The following is a 27,757-nucleotide window of genomic DNA, read 5'->3' as shown; positions in this document are numbered from 1 at the left end:
GTCTGGATGAAGATTTGGGTGGAAAAGAGAGAAAAGCTGGATTCAGAGATAGAACACAAAACATTTTAGTACATGATTCCCCATAGTGGACATAGGGCTGGGAAGAGGAAAAGATGATTCATAGCCTATGAGATTTGGGAGTTAACAAATTAAAAAAAAATTATTAGATAGGAGGGAGAAATGAGAAAGGAAGGCAAAAAAAATGGTTCCGTTTATGATCAAGAAAGGGCCAGCAGGCTGTGTAACACATGGGCACAGGGCAGGAAAGGGGTCAGGTCTAGAAATATAAATCAAAGTCAATCTGGTACTATTGATATTTTAAAGCATGTGAATGCATAACCAAGAAAAATAAGGGCACCATATTTCCACCCTCAGGAGCATTGTTTGTTATTGGTTAACAGGTACTGCACGCATGTAGAAAAACACAGGAGTGATTTCATTTGAGAAAACAATGCACTATTTCCAGGCTTTCAGTATGACAGGGATCAGAGTGACAAAATGGTGTGTTGAAAAGATGATGGATGGAGCAGGAGTGTCTTGAGAATGCCATTTACTCAAACATGCTCAAAGGCAAAGGAGAGTGTACTGTTTGCAAGATAGTATTTAATTATCTGAAAAAGGAAAGTAGAATCTGTGAGGGAAAGTGCCTTCAATCAGTATAACACTTTTTAATAACTGCTATCTTATCTTGAGTAAACTATTTTAATAGAATAAATCACTCACGGAAGATTAATCCTTTCACAGGGCAGTGTTTAGGAACATCTTCTTATATGTTTTAGTGCCTTCTTTTATAACTTCCAAGTTTTTAGACAGACCTAGTTCCAGTCATCTGTGAATAGAAAGTAGGACCAGGTATCCATTGCTGTAATATTCTCGGAATGGGAAGCTATAGAATTTATTATTTTTCTGGTTGGTTTGATACATAGAATTTTAATGCTTGTGACATGCTGCATTTACCTGTGGTTCCATGGTTTGCTAAAGACAATGGAGAACTGCAGAATCCCTGATTCTCTGCTTAACATTTATCTTTCAGATTTGAATTATTTTGGTGTACTAAGAATCTGAGAATAAGCACAGGGCTGTCGGCAAGCATTCTCAGACTTGGAGTTAGCGCAAATGGATTCTTTACTGTCTATGTAAAAATTTGAATACATAAACTGTAGTTTTAAATTTACTTATTTTGAATAAATTAATGCAGTATTCAAAACCATGCTAGGTTGAATCTGAGAAATGAACCTTAGGGAGTCATTGTATTACAAATCTAGATACTTACTATTACTTAACTAATTACAAACCACAAAACCTAATCAGCCATATGATAGGTTTGCATGTTTTTAATTAAACTCTCAAATTAAAAGTAATGCACTCCACTTCCACACATTTTTATATTCCAATAGAGTTTGCTTGATAAGCTTTGTCTTATAAAAATTCTCCAGTGATAGGTTTCCTTTACATGAATAATAATCATATTTAATACTTATTGAGGTCTTACCAAGTTTCAATTACCTTTTAATCCCTTTTATTGTTTAATTTAATTTTCAAAAAATATCTCAGAAGCTATTATTATCTGTATTCTACATAGTTAAAAGTATGCACAAATAGATTAAACAGTTTGAGCAAGGTCTTGTGTGTGTCGTGAAAATGCATTTACGCATATATGAATGCTATATTTTACAAGATACAGCTGGTTAAAGGGCTTCCCAGGTGAAGCTAGTGGTAAAGAACCTACCTGCCAATTCAGAAGATGTAAGAGATGCGAGTTCAAGCCTTGGTCAGGGAGATCCCCTGGAGGAGGGCATGGCAACCCACTCCAGTGTTCTTGCTTGCAGGATCCCATGGACAGAGGAGCCTGGCAGGCTATGGTCTATAGGGTCGCAAAGAGTCAGATAGGACTGAAGTGACTTGGTACACATGCACGCAGATGGTTAAAACTTCTGTGAGGCATTTTTTCCAGATAAAAGAATGTCACCAAATTTCCATTTATCAGCTAAGATAATAAAAGATGACAGTTTTAATACAAATCCAGGAACCTTAAAAGACATTCCTAAAAATTATGTCACAATGATTGCTACCATTACAGGTAATTTAGCAAACAAAGGTCTTTGGCCGAGAGATCATACCCATACGGCCAACACTTAATAAAATGTTATCTATAAATTCCCTGAATTGCACTGTTATATTCTATTACAAATCCATAAGGAAGAGCTTTATAAGTACCTGAGACTACTTAGACTCTTCCATTTATTAATTTGAGCAGCTGGTACTCAATTGATTCATGCAGAAATTGTTTATTCTTCCTATTTAGGAAACATAATAATTGCTTGCTGGGTGTCAGAATATGTACCAATTACTGAAGATACAACAGTAATAATGCATAATTTAATTAAAGCCACTGACTATTGGGCTTCCTTGGTGACTCAGATGCTAAGGAGTTCACCTGCTATGCAGGAGACCCAGGTTCAACCCCTGGGTCAGGAAGATCCCCTGGAAAAGGGAATAGCAACCCAGTCCAGTATTCTTGCTGGAGAATTCCATAGATAGAGTAAGCTGGCGGGCTATAGTCCATGGGGTCACAAAGTATTGGACACAATTTAGCAACTAACACACACACACACCAAGTATTGAAAAATGTAAGTGATAAACCTCTGTAATAATATCTAAGCAAAGCTATGAAGTAACAAGGTTGTTATTGTTTAGTCACTCAGTCATGTCCGACTCTTTGTGACCCCATGAACTGTAGCCCACCAGGCCCTTCTGTCCATGGAGTTTCCCAGGCAAGAATACTGGAGTGGATTGCCATTTCCTTCTGCAGGGGATCTTCTTGACCCAGGGATAGAACTCATATCTCCTGCAAGTCTCCTGTGTTGTAAGCAAATTCTGTACTGCTGAGCTACCTGGGGAAAAAAAAAAAAAGGAAGCACAACTAAACTTCTTTTGGAAGTGAGAAGGATCAAGGAAGTATTTTCTGAAGCCCTGGAATGTCTACTGGTAAGGTCGTGAAGGGATGGGGGTTGGCATGGACAGCATCTCCACAGAAAGATTATTTATCAAAGTCTTTCAGAAATTTTTCTAACAAGTATGATATTTTTACTACTATTTATAAATTTCCTTTCCCAATATCAAATAAGACATATTTTATTTGCAATAAATTTCAAGAGCATTCTCAAAGCAGTGACTAAAACAGATATGTGTGTGTGCTCAGTCACTCAGTCATGTCTGCCTCTTTGCAATCCCATGGCTGGTAGCCTGCCAGACTCCTCTTGTCCATGGAATGTTCCATTCATACTTTTTAGTAATTCAGTACACCATTTAATGATTACTTATGATATAGCAGCTAAACACCATTCAGTTCAGTTCAGTCGCTCAGTCGTGTCCGACTCTTTGTGACCCCATGAATTGCAGCACGCCAGGCTAGCACATTATAATATATCATAATATAGAATTCATATATCATGTCCTCTTAGCATCTGGGAACACAGAGATGAATTTATTTAGTCCCTATCCTAGGGGGAGAAAGTTTGCGTGTTTTGTCTGGATGGGATTTTCAGAGTTTAGAAAACACAGAGGAGAACACACATTAATGATCTGAAGTAGTATGATACATATAATTACTAGAGAAGCAATTACAAAATGCCATGCAGAAAAGATGAAGGAGGAAAAACACTGTACATGGCAATTAAGGAAAGAGCGGCAGAGCAGTATGCATTTTAACTGGACTTTCAAAAAAGGGTATACACATGTAATCTGGCTGCCAGAAAGAGGTTAACTGGAAATTTCAACTCATTATTTCAAATTCCTATGCAATACAACATACATGTCCATAGCCCTACCACAATTTCTGCAAATTCCTGGAAATGCAGACTTTCAGAAACATTTTTACCTCTAGACTTCCATAGATTTTTTAAAAATCTGATTTCATAGCACCAACCCCTTCATGTACCACTCAAAACAAACTAACTAAATAATTTTTAAAAATATTTATGGCTATGTTCAGAGAACATAATGGGATTTTTTATTTTTTTAAATCCATTAACATGAGGCATGTTTTGATGGGATTGCATTAGGATACAATTCCATTTAAGTGTAAAGAAAGTTGATGAATCTGAATGAAATCTGCTTATGCTTTTCAATGAATCTTAGTCTTTCTAATCCACACTTGTAGGACTAATACGTGTGCTAAGTCGCTTCAGTCATGTCCAACTCTTTGTGACCCCATGGACTGTACCCCACCAGGCTCCTCTGTCCATGGGACTCTCCAGGCAAGATTACTGGAGTGGGGTGCCATTCCCTTCTCAAGATAAAGCTCTCTAGTTTAAATCCGCGTGGATTAGGATGGGTCTTAAATCTCATGACTGGTGTCCTTGTAAGAGAAGACACAGAGATACAGAGAGAAGGCTGTGTGAAGAAGGAGGCCGAGCCTGGAGCTATGCTGCTCTAAGCCTAGAAATGCCAGGAGCCACCATAAACTGAAAGAGGCAAGAAAAACCTTGGAGTGGGTTGCCATTTCCTTCTCCAAAAAGCCTGGGTTCCCTGCACAACTGATTGATGTGGAATATTTATTATAGATCTCAAAGGACACACACGGACTTTCAGAGCCCTTGGTTAACTGGGCAGTGATGGTCTTTAGCAATTTTTTGTGTGTCTGACAGGTATACTCAGTCAACTTAATGTGCATGTCAGAACAAATCCTTGTAAAATACGTATAATACCTAATTCTGCAGGGCCTCCGTATAAGGTTTATGTTCAAATAAATCTGCTATTTAAACAGAAAAGAGAAGAAAATAGATTACTAGCTCTATGAAATGAGAAAAATAGAATATCCTAGTCCATTTTTCTTATTTTCTAAATATACGTAAATACATAAATAAAACCAAATTTAATGTATAAAGTTTTGCTGTGATGTACTATGCAATGGCACCCCACTCCAGTACTCTTGCCTGGAAAATCCCATGGACTGAGGAACCTGGTGGCCTGCAGTCCATGGGGTCGCTAAGAGTCGGATATGACTGAGCGACTTCACTTTCACTTCTCACTTTCATGCATTGGAGGAGGAAATGGCAACCCACTCCAGTGTTCTTGCCTGGAGAATCCCAGGGAAGGGGGAGCCTAGTGGGCTGCCGTCTTTGGGGTCGCACAGAGTCGGACACGACTGAAGCGACTTAGCAGCAGCAGCACTATGCAATTGTATGATTTAAGCTGGAATAATCTTTTTTATGACCTTATGACCCCAGGTGCTCTTGAAGGCAATACTTCAAGTCAATTCAGATTAAATTGGCTGACAGGAATTTTAGGCTTTGAGATTACTTGCATTTTCCAAATGCAGACATGAACATTTATGGGTCATTTATACTTCATTAAATTTTGTTCTCTATTGGCATATGACAAAGTTTAATTAAATATTTTATAACATTCTTTTGATGCTCTCTGTTTTTTTCCCTTATCATAGCATGATCATTCAAGTTACCTGAAACAAATTCTAAACAACTTGAGAATAGTGAGTTCTTTTTTTCTTTTCCTTTGAGTACCCACATTATTTAGCACTTTGCTTAGACAGTTATGAATAATTGATTTAATTTTATAAGTGAGTTAAGCCTTTGCATATTGTATGTAATATGAGCTTGGTAATCATCGGTTTAATTAAGGAATGAATGAAAATCAAAATAACCATCTTATATGAAAACCCTGTTGTAAGATCTTGATGGAATTATTGAATTATCTGCTTCTTCACTGATTTTACAGAGTTCATGGATTTTTCTTTAACAGAGTTGTATAGTACTTGGGTTTTCAATCTGTATGGAGGCCACTTAGGAAGATAACAGCCAAATGCATTTGCTTGCTTGTATTTCCCTAGAACTTCATAAAGAACCTGGTGCTTTGTATGCATTCAATATTATCCAATTAAAGATCAATTTGGCCCAAAAGATCTCACCTTACTTTGGCCTGTAAAATAGCATGTGAATTGGTCCCTCCCTAAATTTCTAATTCCATGTTGTATTTCTCATGACACTTAGTTTGGACCTATTCCTATTGCTTTACTAATTTCAGCTAAGTTGTTTTGAATTCCCTCTTAACAACCATTGTCTTTCCTCTTTCCTCAGCCTGGCATGCTTTTTACAAGATTTTCAAGTGCCTTACTAGTTTTCATTAATAAATCTCAGTTTACTGTCTTTTATTTTATTCATGATACATTTTCTTATCTGAAACCTCCTTCTATGTTTATTCCTTTACCTGCCATCAATTTAACTCCTGGATGACAACTTGTACATTCTTCATTTTTGTTCAGCCTTGTCTTCTCAAAGTCAAGAACAATATTTGGTACATGTTAGGTATTTAATTGGAGAAGGCAATGGCACCCCACTCCAGTACTCTTGCCTGGAAAATCCCATGGACGGAGGAGCCTGGCAGGCTGCAGTCCATGGGGACGCTGAGGGTCGGACATGACTGAGTGACTTCACTTTCACTTTTCACTTTCATGCATTGGAGAAGGAAATGGCAACCCACTCCAGTGTTCTTGCCTGGAGAATCCCAGGGACGGCGGAGCCTGGTGGGCTGCCATCTATGGGGTTGCACAGAGTCGGACACGACTGAAGTGACTTAGCAGCAGTAGCAGCAGGTATTTAATAGAAAGTTTTAAAATTGCTACATAAGGACACACATTCTGAAAAAGGATAGATGATTTTCAATGTATACTGTAGAAACTGCCCATGCTTCTATATGTTTTAAAGCACTGTTATTTAATGGATGTTCCTGGGGCCTTTCCTGGGGCCATTGTATCACACATTTACACAGAACAAAGGAGCACACACTGAGCTTGAAACAGGGAAAGACAATCTCATACTTGGTGATGAGCCAAGCAAAGGCTCTGTGACTCCATCTCTCAGTAAGGAAGTGTTCCAGAACCAGGAATACTTCCTTCTTATCTGATGAAGCAGAGGTCAAAAAACTGCAAGACTGCTTTTACCAACAGAACAGAATGTCTTCAACTATTGCAATCTCTTGAAATTAAAGTAAGCTAATTCATTCTTCATATATCCATGTGATTGGGTTGTTGTTTTTTTTTTTCTATTGAATATTAAGATGTCCTCATATATTTTGGATATTAACCCTTAATAAGATGTATGGTTTTCAAATATTGTCTCACAATCAATAGGTTGCAGATTCATTTTTTGATTGTTTCCTTTGTTGTGAAGAAACTTTTTAGTTTGATGTGATCCCCTTTGTCTATTTTTGCTTTTGTTGTGTGGACTTTTGGTGTCATTTCTAAGAAATTATCACCAGGAGCAGTGTCAAAAGTATTCTCCTATGCTTTCCTCTAAAAGTTTTGCTTTCAGGTCTTATAGTTAAGTGTTTAATTAATTTTTAGCTAGTTTTTCTATGTGATGTAAGATAAAGGTTCAGTTTCATTCTTCTGAACACAGATATTCAGTTTTCCCAATACCATTCATTAAGAACTATCCTTTCCCTCACTGCATATTATTGGTTCTCTTGTCAACAATCAGTTGACAACACATGTGTGGGTTTATTTCAGGATTCAAAAATGGGCAGGGAACCTGAATTTCTCCAAAGAAGATATACAAATGGCCAACAGTATTTGACCAGCAGTTCAGCATCATTAATCATCAGGGAAATGTAAATTAAACCACATTGATACATCACCTCATACCTGTTAGAACAGCTATTATTTAAAAAAAGAAACAAGTGTTGGTGAGGATGCAGAGAAAATAAAACCCTTTATACTATTGGTATGAATGTATTTTGAAGACTCTTCTATGGAAAACAGTATGAAGATACCTTAAAGAGTTAAAAATAGACTACCATATAATGCAGCAATCCTACGTGTGGGAATAAATTGAACTGAAACCAGAATCTTTAAGAGATATCAGTATTCTCATATTCACTGAAGCATTATTCACAGTTAACAAAATATCCAAACAATCTAAATGTCTGCCAACAGATGAAAAGAAGAAGAAAATGTGGCATATATATATATATATGTATATATACACATATGTATATATATAATAAAACACTGTACATGTGCTCAGTAGCTTGGTTATGTCTGACTCTCATGACCCCATGGACTGTAGCTCACCAGGCTCCTCTGTCCATGGGATTATTCCCAGCAAAAATACTGGAGTGGGTTGCCATTAACATTATTCAACTCAAAAAAAATAAGGAAATCCTATCATATATGACCATATGGATGAACCTGGAGGACGTTACACTAAGTTTAATAAGCCAGTCACAGAGGACAAATACTGCCTGATTCCACTTATATGAGGCATGTAAGCTAGTCAAACTCATAGAAATTGAGTATAGAATGGGTGGTTACCAGGAGCTGGGAGAGAAGGAGAGGGCGATGAGTAAGTCCAAGGGAACTAGGGCGGGTCCTGGTGCCTGAAGTTCGCACTTAAAATGTTAATAGGATTTATTTCATATTGTGTTCTTATCACAATAAAATAACAAAAGAAAATCAAAAGGGTAGGAAGAAGAAAGTATTGAAGGTGGTGGATAAGTCTGTGGTGTATATTGTGCTGGCGGTTTCACAGATGTATACTTATCTCCTAATTAATCAAGTTGTATACATTAAACATATGCTTTTGTATATAAATCATGCTTCAATAAAGTGATTTTTAAAAAATAAATAAATGTGATATTTCTCATTATTGTTAATTTTCTAAACTCACAGGAGAATATCAATTCCCATTATTATTTTTTATTCTTTGCATTGGTGATGAGTTATATATGTTTACTAACTGTATTGTTTCTGTAGAGTCTGTGTGTGTACACACAAATGTGGTCATACCCACTGTAATGTTTAAAAACATATTGATCTATAATAATTGGACTTTATCTTTTGTCTCCACAACCCTGAGAAGGTAGCCAACTCATTGCAGTCTGTATTGCTAAGAGAACAGTTTGCCTTCTCTTTTAAAGTAGAATGGACAGTGCATTCTGGTCCATTCACACTAAGCATCATTGTGAGTGGTATGTTACCGTGGGATCATGGGCCTTATGGACTGATACTGTGATTTGTTCTGACAGGTTATCCACTGGTGTATTCTTATGAGGGTGGTTCAGTTGAAGGTGCTGAGCGACAGAAAAAGACCTTGTGATTGGATGATATTTAATGTAAAAGTCATCATTTAGGACACATGTGTTTCCTGAGAAAAAAGAAATATAGAGTTTTGCACTTGTATTATTGAATGCCTGGCTGAATTAAACGGAGAATTAGATTCAAAGAAGCATCTAAGTACACCATGTGAAAATTAAGTTACAATCATAGGTTTGATAATAGCGACAATTTCCAGGTAACCTACTCAGTCCCAGCTATTATATTATTCACTTTAGATGCATGATCTACAAAATTCATGCTTATCAATTGATCAGTAGTTTAATTGGCTAAGCTGTTGTGTAATCATATCTGGTGCTTATTTATGTCAAATTCTATAAAAAGGAATAAAGAACAGACTGGAATGATCACTGCTCTCATGTTGTTTATATATCATTTGAAAGAAGACAAGAAAACATTTTATAACATTAAATATTTAATCGAGAAGTTCAGAATGCTCTGCAAGAACAGAATCAAAAAGCAACAATCCAGAGGGTGAAATAAGATCCCATCAGAATTAAAAAAAAAAAAAAAAAAAAAAAAGCAGAAAGGGTGGATCTTATTGGGAGAAGTGGTGAGAGGAAATGACAAAAGATTTAGGGAGAAAAGCCAAACAGAATATTTGGCACCAGCCATCCAGGTAGCACCTGTGGGGTGAGGATTCCCAGGCAGGCAGGAAGTTTCCAGGAATAAACCTCCGGGATGTTTGGAATGTGGAGTGGGTGGGACTAGGAGACAGAAGTGATGCTGGAGTGTCAGAAATGCCATCACAGCATGCCTTCTAAGACATGGAAAGGAGGTTTCACCTCCCTACGGAAACCCAGTACAAGCCCTTGTGTCCTTGTCTTTCGAAGTATTAATAAAAGGCTGATGCAAGAGTTTTCCAGAGTTTGGAAAATTCTTAAAGAGATGGGAATAACAGACCACCTGACCTGCCTCTTGAGAAATCTGTATGCAGGTCAGGAAGCAACAGTTAGAACTGGACATGGAACAACAGACTGGTTCCAAATTGGGAAGGTATACGTCAAGGCTGTATGTTGTCACCTTGCTTATGTAACTTATATGCAGAGGACATCATGAGAAACGCTGGGCTGGATGAAACACACACTGGAATCAAGATTGCCAGGAGAAATATCAATAACCTCAGATATGCAGATGGCACCACCCTTATGGCAGAGAGGAGAAAACAAATAAAGAGCCTCTTCATGAAAGTGACAGAGGAGAGTGAAAAAGTTGGCTTAAAGCTCAACATTCAGAAAACTAAGATCATGGCATCTGGTCTCATCATTTCATGGCAAATAGATGGGGAAACAGTGATAGACTTCATTTTGGGGGGCTCCACAATCACTGCAGATGGTGACTATGATCATGAAATTAAAAGATGCTTTCTCCTCGGAAGAAAAGCTATGACCAACCTAGATAGCATATGAAAAAGCAGAGACATTACTTTGCCAACAAATGTCCCTCTAGTCAAAGCTGTGGTTTTTCCAGTAGTCATGTATGGATGTGAGATTTAGACTCTAAAGGAATCTGAGTGTTGAAGAACTGATGCTTTTGAACTGTGGTGTTGGAGAAGACTCTTGAGAGTCCCCTGGACTGCAAGGAGATCCAACCAGTCCATCCTAAAGGAAATCAGTCTTGAGTATTCATTGGAAAGACTGATGCTGAAGCTGAAACTCCAATACTTTGGCCACCTGATGCAAAGAACTGACTCCTTTAAAAAGAACCTGATGCTGGGAAAGATTGAAGTCAGGAGGAGAAGGGGACGACAGAGGATGAGATGGTTGGATGGCATCACCAGCTCAATGGACATGAGTTTGAGTAAGTTCCGGGAGTTGGTGATGGACAGGGAGGCCTGGCGTGCTGCAGTCCATGGGGTGGCAAAGAGTCAGACACAAATGAGCAACTGAACTGGACTGAACTTAAGAGTTTATGATTGGGAAATGTGAGGATGTAGAAACAAAGTATAGCTGTTGGACTGGGGAACTGGTAACTATTTAAACCATAAATTTGCCATGTAGAATCACTGAACTCTCAGTTCCCTGAAAGAAAGATATGCAGAAAGGCTTCACCCACATTCCTAGGTTGTTTTTATGGAAGTAGACATTTTCCCCACTCTCCACATACACCAGATGAAAACTGTGACAGCAAATACACAGGCCCTAGACTGGTTTGAACCAGAAGGTTGATGATGCTGGCCCCCGATCATCTCACCACCAACCAATCAGAAGAAAGTCCCGGATCTGATCAAGCCCTGTTCCTTGAGCCATGACTACAAAATTGCTCACTGCGCCCTCCAGGTTGGGTCACCGTCTCGAAGGCATTAGCTCGCTGTGGCAGCCTCTGCCTGGCAAAACAATAAATGCTCCTTTTTCCTGCTTCACCCAAAATTCTGTCTCTGAGATTCAATTCGGTGTTGATGTACAGAGACTTTCAGCAACACTACCTGAGCAGTGAGTAGTAGCTGTTGATAGATGCTGAGCAAGTAAGGTGACAAGTATGAAAAGACATGTGTTTTGGAACCATCCCTGAGAACATAGTAAGGAGAGTAGCAAGAGCGAAAAGTAGGAGAAGTCACAGCAGGCTTCAGGTTTCGGGTGAGAACTGGTGGCGACCTCGCGACGGTAGCAGTGAGGATGCACAGGAATATTTAGAAGGCAGAGGGGATAGAATTTCCTGATTCCATGGAGTGGAGTGTGAAGAGCAAAGGGTAATCTCTATGCTGTTGATTTTGACACTAAGTGAGTAGCAGGGACATTTGCATAGGAAAATGAACACCAGAGAGGTGATTACAGAGATAAGTGATAATGTATTTTACACATGCTGAGTTAAGGCGGTTTTGAAATGGAACCATGGAAGGTAGATGATAAAGAATAGGGTATAATGATCCAGAGCTCAGTAAAACTATCTGGGCCATTATCACCATCCTCCATGTTGTGGATTACCATCACATGATAATTGGATCATGAAGTTGATGCTCTCATCTAGGCTGTTGTTTGCTGTTTGGTCGCTAAGTCATGTTGGACTCTTGTGACCCCATGGAATGTAGCCTTCCCGGCTCCTCTGTCCATGGAGTTTCCCAGGCAAGAATACTAGAGTGGGTTGCCATTTCCTTTTCCAGGGGATCTTCCAGATCCAATCTGCATTGGCAGGCAGATTCTTTACCACTGAGCTTCCAGGGAAGACCCTTCTCACCTAGGAATACAGTCTATAATTCAAACTTAAGGGGAAAAAAATCCACATTTGATGGGCAGAAAGTAAAAAAAAGGAATTTTTAAAGTTACAGCAAAAGAGAGAGAAAGAGGTGATCTCAGTTAAATCTTCGCTGAGTGTTGGGGCCATAAAGATACTCCTGACATGTGAGTAACAGAACAGTAAGTGTCTATATATTTTATTGATTTTTACCCATTCTAATAGGAGGGTAGTGGTATATAATTGTGATTTTAATTTGCATTTATTTCATGAATAATAATGACTAACATCTTTTCATGTGCTCATTTACCATCTGTGTCTTTCTTATCTGAATATCTTTCTTTAATTTTCATAATTTAATATTTTAAATCCCTTTAGTCCTCTGAAACCAGTTAATTTCCTCATCTTTAAAATTATACAGTAGGACCTACCTTTAATTTCTGCTGACTTTTCTGGCTAAACATAAAAACCTGCTCAAGTCTTTCAAACTTTAAAAAATAAATCTCACACACACACAAACAAACCACATCAGCTTCAGGGTGCTGACCTATCTCACTGTCATTTAATCTTCACAGTCAAAGTGCTTGACTATCTACATTTTTTGTCATCTTGTATAAGTTGAAGGTGTATAACAGCATGATAATTTGACTTTCATACATCATGAAATGATTACTGGAGTAGGTGTAGTGAACATCCATCATATCATATAGATACAAAAGGAAAAAACAAGGGAAAAATGTTTTTCTTGTGATGAGAACTCAGTGTTTAGTCTCTTAACTGTTACATATAACATAAAGCCACGTTAATTATAATCATATTGTACATTACATCCTTAGTATTTTTTTATCTTGTAATTGTAAGTCTGTACTTCTGAACACCTTCAACCAATTCCCCCTCCCCTCATCTCTTGCTTCCGGTAAACACAAATTTGATCTCCTTTACTATGAGCTGACTTGTTTGGGCTTTGGCAGCAGGTACCTACAGCACCATGTTAGTTCCTGGTGGACAACAAACTGGTGTGGTATTTCTATACATTACAAAATGGTGGTAAATCACAGTAGCAAAACCAAAACCAAGTTATACGTGAAGAAACTATTTGGGCACAGAGGCAAGTAACAGGCATATTAAGTTTTTAATCAATGTCTTCATTCATTCAACTGTCATGGAAATCATCAAGTAACAACAGAAATGATAAAAATCTCATGATTATTAGTGCCATCAGTTTTTAATCCATTGTTACAAAAGACGGATAACTGGCCTGGCTTTATAGAAACACAAGATCAGTGAGCACAAAATATATGTGTTTGATATAGTAATCTTTTTGTAGAGTGAAAGTTTTTGCTGTCAGTCTTTCAGATTAGTTTGGTCTGCTTACTAGCATGTTTAAATTATGCAAATGTTGATGCACATAAAGTTAAATGTTCACTGTCTACCTTTGTCACTTTATTTCTTAGATATTTAAGTACCTTAAACTGTATTATCTTTGTAGGGTGTTCAGTTTATAGATTGAGAATTGTTTTCTATACATTAAGGAAGGGCGAGATAGTGAATGGATGGATGTATTTCCCTGAGAAGAAGGAACTAAGTACGCACACATGAAATTCATGGCACAATTTTTATTATATGCATTTCTCTGTCATCCATACTTACATCTTCAGAGATAAGACAGCAACTCATACATATAATAACAAGATGATGAATTTCATGTATTTTAATTTTCAAATGAGGTTTGTAATGCTCTCAGCCTGAATCTCCATAGTAATCTGAGATGGCAATTCAGTTCCATATAAATGCAAATTAACATTGTTTCAGCAAACCCTTGCATCTCAGATTAATCTAAATCTAAATCATATTATTCAGGTACCAGTTTCTCAATCTAAAAATCACTGGGAGATGTGAAGAAGAAATTCCTTATTTTTTCTTTTTTGTCAATAGTGACCATTCATTTTGAGGAGATAGAAAAACAGTTCAAATTGAAATCCTCAGGAAGTTTAGAAGCTTTAAGTTTATTTTTGAGAAGTAAAACATTCAGGATTAGGGGGTGGAGAAAAAGAAAACCTCTACATTATAGAAAAATGCCCAAATGCAATAGCTCAAGCAAAATATACTACCCCCTCCTTCAAAGAATAGTCTAGTTCTCCATCCAAATAAAGATGAATTGAGTGCGTATGAAGTGTACAAGTAAATGAAGAGATGGCATCAGCACAGCCATTATTCCCGGAAAGAATGGGCCTGCCAGTCAAGTAACGCATGGTCACCTTCAGTCTTCACTCAGGCTTACATCCACTGTACTTTAAGACCGTCTTTTCTCTGTGGGAACATTCTTCTAAACGTTGTTTAACAAAGCAAATAAAACAAGCTTTGTAAAATTTGTTTAATGGGGACAAAAAGGAAATGGAGAATAGAAGGTAAAAGCACTTCTCAGAAGGATAAGACTCAGAATAGGTCTTTTTTTTTTTCTTTTTTTTTTTTACATGACTACTGGAAAACCCATAGCTTTGTCTGTATGGACCTTTGTTAGTAAAGTGATGTAGCTGCTTTGTAATATGCTTTCTAGGTTTGTCATAGCCTTTCTTCCAAGGAGCAAGCATCTTTTTTTTTTTTTTTCTGATCTGATGTTTTCTTTTTTTTTTTTAATTTTTATTTATTTATTTATTTTTTTAAATTTTATTTTATTTTTAAACTTTACATAATTGTATTAGTTTTGCCAAATATCAAAATGAATCCGCCACAGGTATACATGTGTTCCCCATCCTGAACCCTCCTCCCTCCTCCCTCCCCATACCATCCCTCTGGGTCGTCCCAGTGCACTAGCCCCAAGCATCCAGTATCGTGTATCGAACCTGGACTGGCAACTCGTTTCTTACATGATATTTTACATGTTTCAATGTCATTCTCCCAAATCTTCCCACCCTCTCCCTCTCCCACAGAGTCCATAAGACTGTTCTATACATCAGTGTCTCTTTTGCTGTCTCGTACACCGGGTTATTGTTACCATCTTCCTAAATTCCATATATATGCGTTAGTATACTGTATTTATGTTTTTCCTTCTGGCTTACTTCACTCTGTGTAATAGGCTCCAGTTTCATCCACCTCATTAGAACTGATTCAAATGTATTCTTTTTAATGGCTGAGTAATACTCCATTGTGTATATGTACCACTGCTTTCTTATCCATTCATCTGCTCATGGACATCTAGGTTGCTTCCATGTCCTGACTATTATAAACAGTGCTGCGATGAACATTGGGGTACACGTGTCTCTTTCCCTTCTGGTTTCCTCAGTGTGTATGCCCAGCAGTGGGATTGCTGGGTCATAAGGCAGTTCTATTTCCAGTTTTTTAAGGAATCTCCACACTGTTCTCCATAGTGGCTGTACTAGTTTGCATTCCCACCAACAGTGTAAGAGGGTTCCCTTTTCTCCACACCCTCTCCAGCATTTATTATTTGTAGACTTTTGGATCGCAGCCATTCTGACTGGCGTGAAATGGTACCTCATAGTGGTTTTGATTTGCATTTCTCTGATAATGAGTGATGTTGAGCATCTTTTCATGTGTTTGTTAGCCATCTGTATGTCTTTGGAGAAATGTCTATTTAGTTCTTTGGCCCATTTTTTGATTGGGTCGTTTATTTTTCTGGAGTTGAGCTGTAGGAGTTGCTTGTATATTTTTGAGATTAGTTGTTTGTCAGTTGCTTCATTTGCTGTTATTTTCTCCCATTCTGAAGGCTGTCTTTTCACCTTGCTAATAGTTTCCTTTGATGTGCAGAAGCTTTTAAGGTTAATTAGGTCCCATTTGTTTATTTTTGCTTTTATTTCCAATATTCTGGGACAAAAAGGAAATGGAGAATAGAAGGTAAAAGCACTTCTCAGAAGGATAAGACTCAGAATAGGTCTTAAAATTAAAATCTATCCTGGCGCCGAGCAACTTATATTTGACATTTAAAACTATTCTTAACTATGATATCAAGTGAGGATGGTGGTGATAATGACGATGGTAGTGATGGAATTGGTGATGATAATGATGGTGGTGATGTCGGTGGTGGTGACAATCGGGGTGGTATTTTAATACAAAGAAGTTTAGAAAATAAATTCCTTTTTTGCTAATTAAGATTCTAAAGTTAAATGCCTAGTTATTTTTGAAACTGATGTTCAACCCCAAGCTCATATGATTCTAATTTATTTTCTATTGTTTTCTAAGTAGAAAGAAGTCAGTTTATATTTAAGAAGTGATCTGAGTCCAACAGCAGAAAAATCCCAACACCCACGGAGACCTGATATCACCAAGGGCAAATTTACTTTGGAATACAACTTAAATAATTTAGCAGAAGTTCCCAAGCCACAGAAGTGAGATTTTCAGTGGCCCTTGATGGTTTGGGGAATTTAATATGATCTCACATTTCTCTAAAATGTTTGATTAAAGTTGTCGAAAGACCACAGGATATGGGGAACAGATATGAGGCCTCCAGCACGATGACTGTTTAACCCAATTTCGCTTCTGAAACACAGAGTATGAGGGCACATTGTGACACTTCAGTTCAGTTCAGTTCAGTCTCTGAGTTGTGTCCGACTCTTTGCAACCCCATGGACCATACAGTCCATGGAATTCTCCAGGCTAGAATACTGGAGCGGGTAGCCATTCCCTTCTCCATTCAAGGTCATGGATTCCTTAAATCTTGCCCACTTGACTCCTTCTACCACTTTTCTGCTGGCAAAAGATTTCATTCCACAAATTGAGGCAGTATGTATTATAAATCTAACAAATCATCCCCCAAACATTGTGCTCCTCCGTTGCTCTCTGCAGAGAGAGGGATGCTCTGTTATCCAGAAAATCAGTGAAAGAAACTGCTTCCTCCAGAAAAAGACATACATGTTTGCGTATAATTATACTCAGTGAATTTGGAACAGGCTTTAGTCATTTATTCAGAGAAAGTGAGAAATAGAGAAAGGGAGAGTACAGTATTTCTTACTGTTTAAAACACTTCATTTGTTTTTATATCAATATCAATATTAATTTAACTAGGTTCATGGATTTTATCCACTTCAGCAAATTTTGTAACTGAATTACCCCTCCAGCTGCTATTTTACCATTATTTAAATTTTATTCAGTTAACATTTTTAAAGAAGGAAAAGTCAGAATCCCATCTGTTCAATTCTTTATAGTTTCTAACCCGTACAAAAGGCTAATCATTTTTTTCCTTAAGAAACTGATGAATTTTTAAGCTACTCAGTCTTTCTTGTAAAGCTACTAAAAATTTTGTTCTGTCTCCCTCCTTTACACACTACATCTTGTGATAACCCTTCCCATATTTAAGTATAACTTTTGAATCCTGCTTTGTCTTTCTCAAGAGTCAAAGAAAACATTTTATCTTCTCAGTAGTGAATCAGAAATTGTGTTTTCAATCCTCAAAAGATGGAAAACACCCCAATTTCTTTGTATCATTAATTTAAATATGGACCTCAAATTCATGATATTAACAAAAGCTGTCTTACAACTCCTCTTTGCTTTGCATTCTCCTATGGATTCCACATAATATATCAAATTTCAGAATAAGTTTGGTTTCGCAGAACATCCTAACCAACCAGAGCATCAGGATTCCAGGACTCCTCTGGCTCATTTTGTTATTTTGCAAAATCACAGAATTGAATGGTCATTGAAATCTAAAGTAGGAAACCTGGATCTATGAATGATTATTTTATGTCTTACTGGACTTTCTCAGGAAGGTCCTTTGTTAGAGCACATATGAGGTACAGGAATGTGTCAGGAGCTCATATGAGGTACACAATTGTTGACTGCACTATTCTAAGACATTAGGTGTCAAAGTGCCTCGTGAAAATTAAAAACAGGATGATTTTTCTTTAGTAATACATAAAAACTACTTTTTCTCAAGCTGGTGTCTGAAATTTCACATTTAGCATTTCTTTGGCAATATAAACAATTTTGTTTGTGTTACATGAGACCTGAATCTAGGTCAAGCTGGTTCACAATTCTATCACTACTGTCTACCCAGGCATAAGTTTGGAAATTGATATTAACTTATTATATTACTATATTGACAAGTTTCACAGACATTTATACATTTTTGTGAGTTGGTTTTGCCCAGTATTTTTTTTTTCTTGAAAACGTTTTTTTTTTTTTTGCTAGAGAATGAAAAATTTACAATCACAGGAGAATGAAGAAGATCCTTCAGTTTGTGCCTGGCACTCACACACACACACCCCCCACAGGAAGAAAAAAACTCCAGCAGCCTTGTAAGTACATTGTCTACTTGGGGATTTTATAGGAGATAAATATGTGATAGTGCTCAAACTAATAGAATTCTAGAAAAATGAGAGACATTGAGGCTCATGAAATGTTTGATCATGTTTGGCCTGCCCTGCTCCCTCTTGCCATGTTATACGTACCGAAGTAGATTTCAAGATAAAGACCTAAAGCCCAGAGGCTAATGTGGATATAGTTGTGATTCAACTCTGGCCAATTTAGCTATATTTATGATGGATCAAGCATCCTTTCAAGAGAGACTCTGGTTACAAAGACATAGTTTTGTTTATAATGACTGTTTTCAGAGAATGAAAACACTTACACACTTGAGGTACAATGTCCTGGAAAATTTTCTCTGCTAAGTGAAGTGTGCTTAATATAGCAAATACATCTTGATTTTTCCCTATTCAAAAAAAAAAAAAAAACTTCTAGGGACTTTTAAAAAGTGTAAATCAGGCAGACTGAATGAAACATGAAGAGACCAATCCTTCGTAACCTGCCGTTACCCTGATTCCCTAGTGGGAAAGGTGGATGGTGTTGTCTCCTTCATGTTCACCAGCTCTCACCACAGTTCCCTCTCAGCCTCAGCATTTTAAAGACCAGAGATGCTGCAGATTTATCTTTGCCTTTCCATTTTGACAAATGTATTTCTCCTTTTTTACCCTGACACCTTAACTGATCTCTTTCACTCTTTTCAAACTGTCTGCCTGCATACTTGGTATACTCATATCTAAAATGTACACTATACACTGTCCCACTTCCCTCTTTTAAATAAACAGATAAGTAAATAAGTACCTTTCAGTGAAGCCCCTCATGAGCAGGACAGAGGCTGAGCTGATACAGACAGCATGTGGCCACAGCATTCTCTTTCCATCACCACCTCCGGTTCACTGAACACGGCGGTGCTGTTGAAGGATGGGTAGTCCATGTGCCATGCTAGCTCAGGGCTCTACAGTGGTTCTTACAGTTGATTGTTATTGACTTTCTGAGTTTGGAGGGGGATGGGATAAGCCATTCATATATAACCAGGAGGAGGAGGAGATTATGCTGGTGAGACTGGGTTTAGTAACTAAAACTAGGGACAAGAGGGTTTGTTTTATTTTCAGGATCTCTGGAACTGTGTATACTTCTGTCAAAATAAATGACCTCTGAACCCCCATCGTCTTGACTCTTTTTCCAAAATCTGCGCCTAACAAAAGGATGGACAGAAGGTGTTTCACTTAGGTTCAAGAATCTCCTTTCCCATTTCTCCTTGGGCACAGGTTTTGGTTTTCACTTGAGCAGTGAAAACCCATACTTCCTGCATGTTTGGGTGAGTGCTAGAATATGAATCTGAAATAGAATCTGAAAGATCTCTTCTTGTAGAGAAGAAGGTACGTTAGCATCGGTTTTCTCATCTTAATAAATAAATACCTAAATTCATGACAAGGTAGTTTTGCCATTCCTTCCACATCATTTGTCTTCACTTTAGAGTAAGCTTCCTGGTAGAGAAGACTCAACTGGTTCTATAAAATTTTTCATTATTCATTTATTTGAAACAATTGCTAAATAATTATGGTGTGTGGTGATTTAGTTGCTTAGGCATGTCCAACTCTTTGTGACTCCATGGACTCTAGCCTGCCAGGCTCCTCTGTCCATGGGATTTTCCAGGCAAGACTACTGGAGTGGGTTTCCATTTCCTACTCCAGGGAGTCTTCCTAATGCAAGGATTTAACCAGCATGTCTTGCATTGCCGGTGGTTTTCAGCATTGCATGTGGATTCTTTACCACTGAGCCATCAGGAAAGCCCTACTAAATAATTAAAACGTACCAAAAATTATGAAGGAAGAATCAGGTAAATCCATGGGTTCACCTATGTTACCTTCCTGTATTAGCCAGCCACTTACAAAGAAAATGATGATATGGATGAACTGGGAAAGGGTAACCCACACTAACTTTTCTATCAGTCCTATCTTATCAGTGAAAGGTAGAAAATGTCCACAAAATGTGAATATTGCAAGATGTTAGATAAAAATAGTGATGTTACTTTGGCACAGTGTTTACACTGTTCTGGCAAGAGTGAAATACACATGCAAGCCACAAGCCTCACAATAGAAATTGTATAATTTTGGTGAGTCTGTGTACTACTTAATGTTCATTCTTATACTTAACACCATTCTTGTTCAATATAAATATGAATATAAAGCAAATTTATATTAATTCTTCTAAAAATTTAAGTGTAAATGACTAAAATAGCAAATGAAAAGCAGTGCCATGACTAACAAAGAGAAACGGTGCAGAAAAAAAGGGGGAGGGAGAAGCTTTACTTCTTAGCACCATTTCCTCTTTCTGAATAAAGGTCCCACATTTTAATTTTGTGCTGGGTCTCACAAATTATGAAGCTGACATTGCCTCTAGTCTCTCCTTGAGAGGCAAGTTCAGATTTCTTTTAAAGACAGAGAGAACTAAGTCTAATTTCCAAGTATATTGAAAATATGTAATATGGACTATAGCAATAGAAAATACTAGCCTGAAGCTATAAACAAACAGAGTATTGGCTACCATGTGTATTTCTTGTTGAATTCATTTACTATTTGGATAATGTAAAATTGACCTTGTCAGCCAAGTAGAATTAGGAATTCTGATTATCTAAATTTAATGATGAGTTTAATTATTCAAATGATACTAAGAATATGTAATGGTAAAAGTCAATTCCAAATAATAAGTTATGGCACAGTTAACTAATTCAAACCTAATGATTCAAATCAAGTATGTTTTTGCCATTAGTATTATTTACAGATAAAATAATCTGATATATCTAATTTTTCTTTTATATTTATTTATTTACTTATCTTTGTCTGTTCTGCATGCTTTGCAGGATCTTAGTTCCCTGACCAGGGATTGAACACAGGCCCCTAGCAATGGAAGCATGAGGTCCTAACCACTGGACAGCCAGGGAAGTCCCTGTTCTTTTTAACACTTGAGAAGGAGAATAATTTTCTTACAGTTATATATATGTGCTTATATAAATGTAATTTATTATATATATACCTGCATATCTATATTAAATATCAATGTTAAAGTTTTAGTTTTCTAAACATTTTATATAATTTAGTGTATGCAATAAAATATCAATATACTGAATTTTACTCTGACTTGTGAATTTTCAACAAGGAAAATATCCACAGAATCAATTCATTAAGTTCCACATTTTGTGCATGAGGAAATTAAAGAACAGAATGACTGAATGACTCAGGATCATGGAGTTGCTAGGAACTGGGGCTAGAAACCAATTATCAGTTCTGGAGAAAGAATCACTGCTTCATGCTATTCTCCTTAGAAAAGCCTTTGGAAAGAATTGAAATTCAATATAGATTTTGAGTGTCTCCACTTTCGGAGTCTTAAAGGTTATGAGATTAGATGCTGGCGAAGAGTAGGGATCAATAGAGCTTACAGCCTGTAGGACAGGAAATAAATAATGGGGAACTGGTGAACATTGACTTCACTGAGAAAGCATTTGCTCATATTTATGCATCCTCACTTGTGCTTACCAAGAGATGAGCAAAAAGATAAACACTAAGAGTAAGAATATCAGACTGGACAGTACCATCCTAATTCTATGCTCTGCAAATAGGATCTGCAAAGCCTTGCATTTCTAGAGTCAGTGTCATCATAGAAGCACCTCCTTAAATCAACAGCACAACATGTAATCAAACTATCAACATTACATTTACCCAAAAAAAGCTACTTATAAGGTCAGAGGAAAGAGATACATTAATGGAGTTGGCTTTATGAAAATAAGGATAATCAGAATGCTTGAATCTTGGAGTTTTCTGTTCTTAAATTTAACCGAGTTAACTGGAATATTTTAAAATGTTTCCCTCATATTTGGGTACTTACAGAAGTAAAAGACTAGTTTACAGGGCAGTTACTAGTTAGATATACACCAAAATAAGTGCAAAAAAAATGTGCTATACAGCTATATACATTGAGTGGTCTAAAAACTGCATTTGGGTTTTCCACAAGAGGTTATGGAAGATCCCAAATGAACTGACTGGCTAACCCATTATATAATGTGGAAATGTTTAAATGCATATATCCATCAGGAAGCTTCCATAAGCTTCTTATCCTTCGCCATCAGAGGGTAGACAGACTGAAAACCAAAAACACAGAAAACTAATCAATCTAATCACATGGACCACAGGCATGTTTAACTCAATGAAACTATGAGCCATGCCGTCTAGGGCCACCCAAGATGGATGGGTCATGATGGAGAGTTCTGACAAAATGTGGTCCACTGGAGAAGGGAATGGCAAACCACTTCAGTATTCTTGCCTTGAGAACCCCATGAACAGTATGAAAAGGCAAAAAGATAGGACGCTGAAAGATGAACTCCCCAGGTTGGTAGGTGCTCAATATGCTACTGGAGATCAGTGGAGAAATAACTCCAGAAAGAATGAAGAGATGGAGCCAAAGCAAAAACAATACCCAGCTGTGGATGTGACTGGTGATGGAAGCAAGGTCTGATGCTTTAAAGAGCAACATTGCATAGGAAACTGGAATGTTAGGTCCATGAATCAAGGCAAATTGGAAGTGGTTAAACAGATGGCAAGAGTGAACATCAACATTTTAGGAATCAGCAAACTAAAAAGGACTGGAATGGGTGAATTTAACTCAGATGACCATTATATCTACTATTGTGGGCAAGAATCCCTCAGAAGAAATGGAGTAGCCATCAGGGTCAACAAGAGTCCAAAATGCAGTACTTGGGTACGATCTCAAAACTGACAGAATGATCTCTGTTCATTTCCAAGGCAAATCATTCAATATCACAGTAATCCAAGTCTATGCCCCAACCAGTAACCCTGAAGAAGCTGAAGTTGAATGGTTCTATGAAGACCTACAGGATCTTCTAGAACTAACACCCCAAAAAAGATGTCCCTTTCATTACATGGAAATGAAATGCAAAAGTATGAAGTCAAGAGATACCTGGAGTAACAGGAAAATTTGACTTAGGAGTACAAATTGAAGCAGGGCAAAGGCTAACAGAGTTTTGCCAAAAGAACACACTGGTCATAGCAAACACCCTCTTCCAACAACACAAGAGAAGACTCTACACATGGACATCACCAGATGGTTAATGCTGGAATCAGATTGATTATATTCTTTGCAGACAAAGTTGGAGAAGCTCTATACGGTCAGCAAAAACAAGACTGGGAGCTGACTGTGGCTCAGATCATGAACTCCTTATTGCCAAACAGACTTAAATTGAAGAAAGTACAGAAAACCACGAGACCATTCAGGTATGACCTAAATCATATCCTTAATGATTATATGGAGAAGGCAATGGCAACCCACTCCAGTACTCTTGCCTGGAAAATCCCATGGACAGAGAAGCCTGCTGCATGTAGGACTGGTAGGCTGCAGTCCATGGGGTCGCTAAGAGTCGGACATGACTGAGCGACTTCACTTTCACTTTTCACTTTCATGCATTGGAGAAGGAAGTGGCAACCCACTCCAGTGTTCTCGCCTGGAGAATCCCAGGGATGGGGGAGCCTTGTGGGCTGCTGTCTATGGGTTGCACGGAGTCGGACACCACTGAAGTGACTTAGCAGCAGCAGCAGCAACGATTATACAGTGGAAGTGGGAAATAGATTTAAGGACTAGATCTGATAGACAGAGTGCCTGATGAACTATGGATGGAAGTTCGTGACATTGTATAGGAGGCAGGAAGCAAGCCCATCACTAAGAAAAAGAAATGCAAAAAGCAAAATGGCTGTCTGAGGAGGCCTTACAAATAGCTGTGAAAAGAAGTGAAAAGCAAAGGAGAAAAGGAAACATATACCTATTTGGATGCAGCGTTCCAAAGAACAGCAAGGAAAGATAAGAAAGCCATCCTCAGTAATCAATGCAAAGAAATAGAGGAAAACAATAGAATGGGAAAGAATAGAGATCTCTTCAAGAAAATTAAAGATACCAAGGGAACATTTCATGCAAAGATGGGCTCAATAAAGGACAGAAATGGTATGGACCTAACAGAAGCAGAAGATATTAAGAGGAGGTGGCAAGAATACACAGAAGAACTATACAAAAAAGATCTTCACGATCCAGAAATCATGATGGTGTGATCATTCACCTAGAGCCAGATATCCTGGAATGTGAAGTCAAGTGGGCCTTAGAAAGCATCACTATGAACAAAGCTAGTGGAGGTGATGGAATTCCAATTGAGCTATTTCAAATCCTAAAAGATGGTGCTGTGAAATTGCTGTACTCAATATGCCAGCAAATTTGGAAAACTCAGCAGTGGCCAGGAATCTGGAAAAGGTCAGTTTTCATTCCAATCCCAAAGAAAGGCAATGGCAAAGAATGCTCAAACTATTGCACAATTGCACTTATTTCACACACTAGTAAAGTAAGGTCCCAAATTCTCTAAGTCAGACTTCAACAATATGTGAACCATGAACTTCCAGATGTTCAAGCTGGTTTTAGAAAAAGCAGAAGAACCAGAGATAAAATTGCCAACATTCACTGGATTATCAAAAAAGTAAGAGAGTTCCAAAAAATCATCTATTTGTTTTATGACTATGCCAAAACTTTTGACTGTGTGAATCATAATAAACTGTGGAAAATTCTGAAAGAGATGGGAATACCAGACCACCTGACATGCCTCTTGAGAAACCTGTATGCAGTTCAGGAAGCAACAGTTAGAACTGGACATGGAACAACAGACTGGTTCCAAATAGGAAAAAGAGTATATCAAGGCTGTATATTGTCACCCTGCTTATTTAACTTATATGCAGAGTACATCATGAGAACTGCTGGGCTGGATGAAGCACAAGCTGGAATCAAGATTGCCGGGAGAAATATCAATAACCTCAGATATGCAGATGATACCATCCTTATGGCAGAAAGTGAAGAGGAACTAAAAAGCCTCTTGATGAAAGTGAAAGAGGAGAGTGAAAAAGTTGGTTTAAAACTCAACATTCAGATGACTAAGATCATGGCATCCGGTCCCATCACTTCATGCCAAATAGATGGAGAAACAGTGGTAACAGTGGGAGACTTTTTTTGTGGGGGGCTCCAAAATCAATGCAGATGGTGACTGAAGCCATGAAATAAAAGACGCATATTTCTTGAAGAAAACTTATGACCAACCTAGACAGCATATTCAAAAGCAGAGACATTACTTTGCCAACAAGATCCATCTTAGTCAAGGCTATGGTTTTTCCAGTAATCATGCAAGCATGTGAGAGTTGGACTATAAAGAAAGCTGAGTGCCGAAGAATTGATGCTTTTGAGCTGTGGTGTTGGAGAAGATTCTTGAGAGTCCCTTGGACTGCAAGGAGATACAACCAGTCCATCCTAAAGGAAGTCAGTCCTGAATATTCATTGGAAGGACTGGAGTTGAAGCTGAAACTCTAATACTTTGGCCACCTGACGCAAAGAGCTGACGCATTTGAAAAGTCTCTGATTGAAGGCAGGAGGAAAAGTGGACGACAGAGGATGAGATAGTTGGATGGCATCACTGACTCAATGGGCATAAGTTTGAGTAAACTCCAGGAGCTGGTGATGGACAGGGCAGCCTGGCATGCTCCAGTCCATGGGGTTGCAGAGTCGGACACGACTGAGCAACTGATTGACTGAGCTGAACTGAGCTGATGTGAATGAAACTGGGATAATTCCTGTGAAGAGAAGTAGTGGAGTGGTAGCTGGAAATGATAGAAGAATATGACTAGTTCAGGAACTCAAAGGAGGCTGCCTCAGGAAGTTATATTTGATCTAAAGAAGAATGGGTGTTTCATGCATAAGAAGGAAGAAAGGGTATTCGGGATAGGAGAGCAGTATGTGGTGGAAGCTTTCTATTTTGAAGAACCAAAAGAGTGCAGATGTGACTTGTGGAGAGAATAGAGTATGTTTGGTATAAGATGAAGCTGGAAAGAAAGGGGGAGAACTGAGGTACAGCCCCAAAGAGGCACATTGAGGATTGTGACTTTTACTGTAAAAGTAGTGGAAAGCCACTGAACAGCCTTAAGAAAGAGAATGATACTACCATATATGTATTTAAAGGTCCCACTCTGGCCATATCATGGTGAAAGATTAGGGCAGAAAAAGAAGGTAGGTGGAAAATTCAGCTAAGAGGAAACAAGTAGTTTGACCTTGGGATGCTTAGAGTGGGTTGGGGGAAAATGATTGACTCCAGAAACCCTGAAGATGTGAAATTAAGTTGTTGAGGATATATTTATTATTGGGAGGAGTAGAAGTGTGGCATCAAGTATGGGTGCCAGGAATGCAGCTTTTATAGACAGATTCTGGCTACATTCAGAGATGTAGACCAATGAGAAAAGAAGAACTGTGGGGGAAGATAATGACTTTAATATCTGGCATATTGGGGGACACATTTCAGGTACATAACAGGATATGTTAATTAGATAGTTATACACACAAGGTCTGGATATATGAAGAGGGTGGAGCTGAAGATATAAGTTTGGAATTCACAGCCATATGTATTCTAACTGAGGCTGTGAATATGAATGAGATTGTTTAGGGAAAAGAAGAAGAAAAATGTAGTCAAGACCAAGTCAAGAGAAACTCCAAGAGGTAACAACATGGAGGAATATGAGTACAATCTGCCCCTCAAAGGTACAATAAACATGAGAGTGTATTTAAGCATAATCATAGTAATAATTATTACTACTTCCATTATTCATTGTCATTTTATGTTGTTACCTAGCAACCAGGATAGTTGAGGGGAGAGATCAGGCGAGGATGGTTTCAAGAAGGATAAGAGTAAATTGTTTCCAAAATGTGAGCAAGGATTGGGGGAAATCAGAATACCTGATGTGCCATTTTTAATAGATCTCTTCTTTAAATGGTGCATTACCTGTCTAAGTGTAAATGTTTAGGCAAATGTAAGTTTTCATTATTATGAAAATACTACAAAATAATTTCATGTCACTATATAAATTCATCACATAAATTTTGATCTTCACCCTCTTACAGCAATATCTAAATACATGTAATAAGTTAAATGTACATACATATTCTAGAGCAATATGAATTATTCAGTAAAACAAAATGTTGTTTAACTACTACCTGTAACTAGTGTGAAAACCCAGTAAACTCTGGGTAACTCCAGAACCATGAATTGGAAATTAAAGAAAAGTAAGGCTTGCTCAGCAACACGAGAAACAATATTCTTTTATAGAATAAACTTTC

The sequence above is a fragment of the Bos taurus genome, chromosome 24 (genome assembly GCF_002263795.3).
Source record: "Bos taurus isolate L1 Dominette 01449 registration number 42190680 breed Hereford chromosome 24, ARS-UCD2.0, whole genome shotgun sequence".
NCBI classification, from domain to species: Eukaryota; Metazoa; Chordata; class Mammalia; order Artiodactyla; family Bovidae; genus Bos; species Bos taurus.
The sequence above is the reverse complement of the archived record's forward strand: the minus strand, read 5'-3'. Positions refer to the sequence as shown.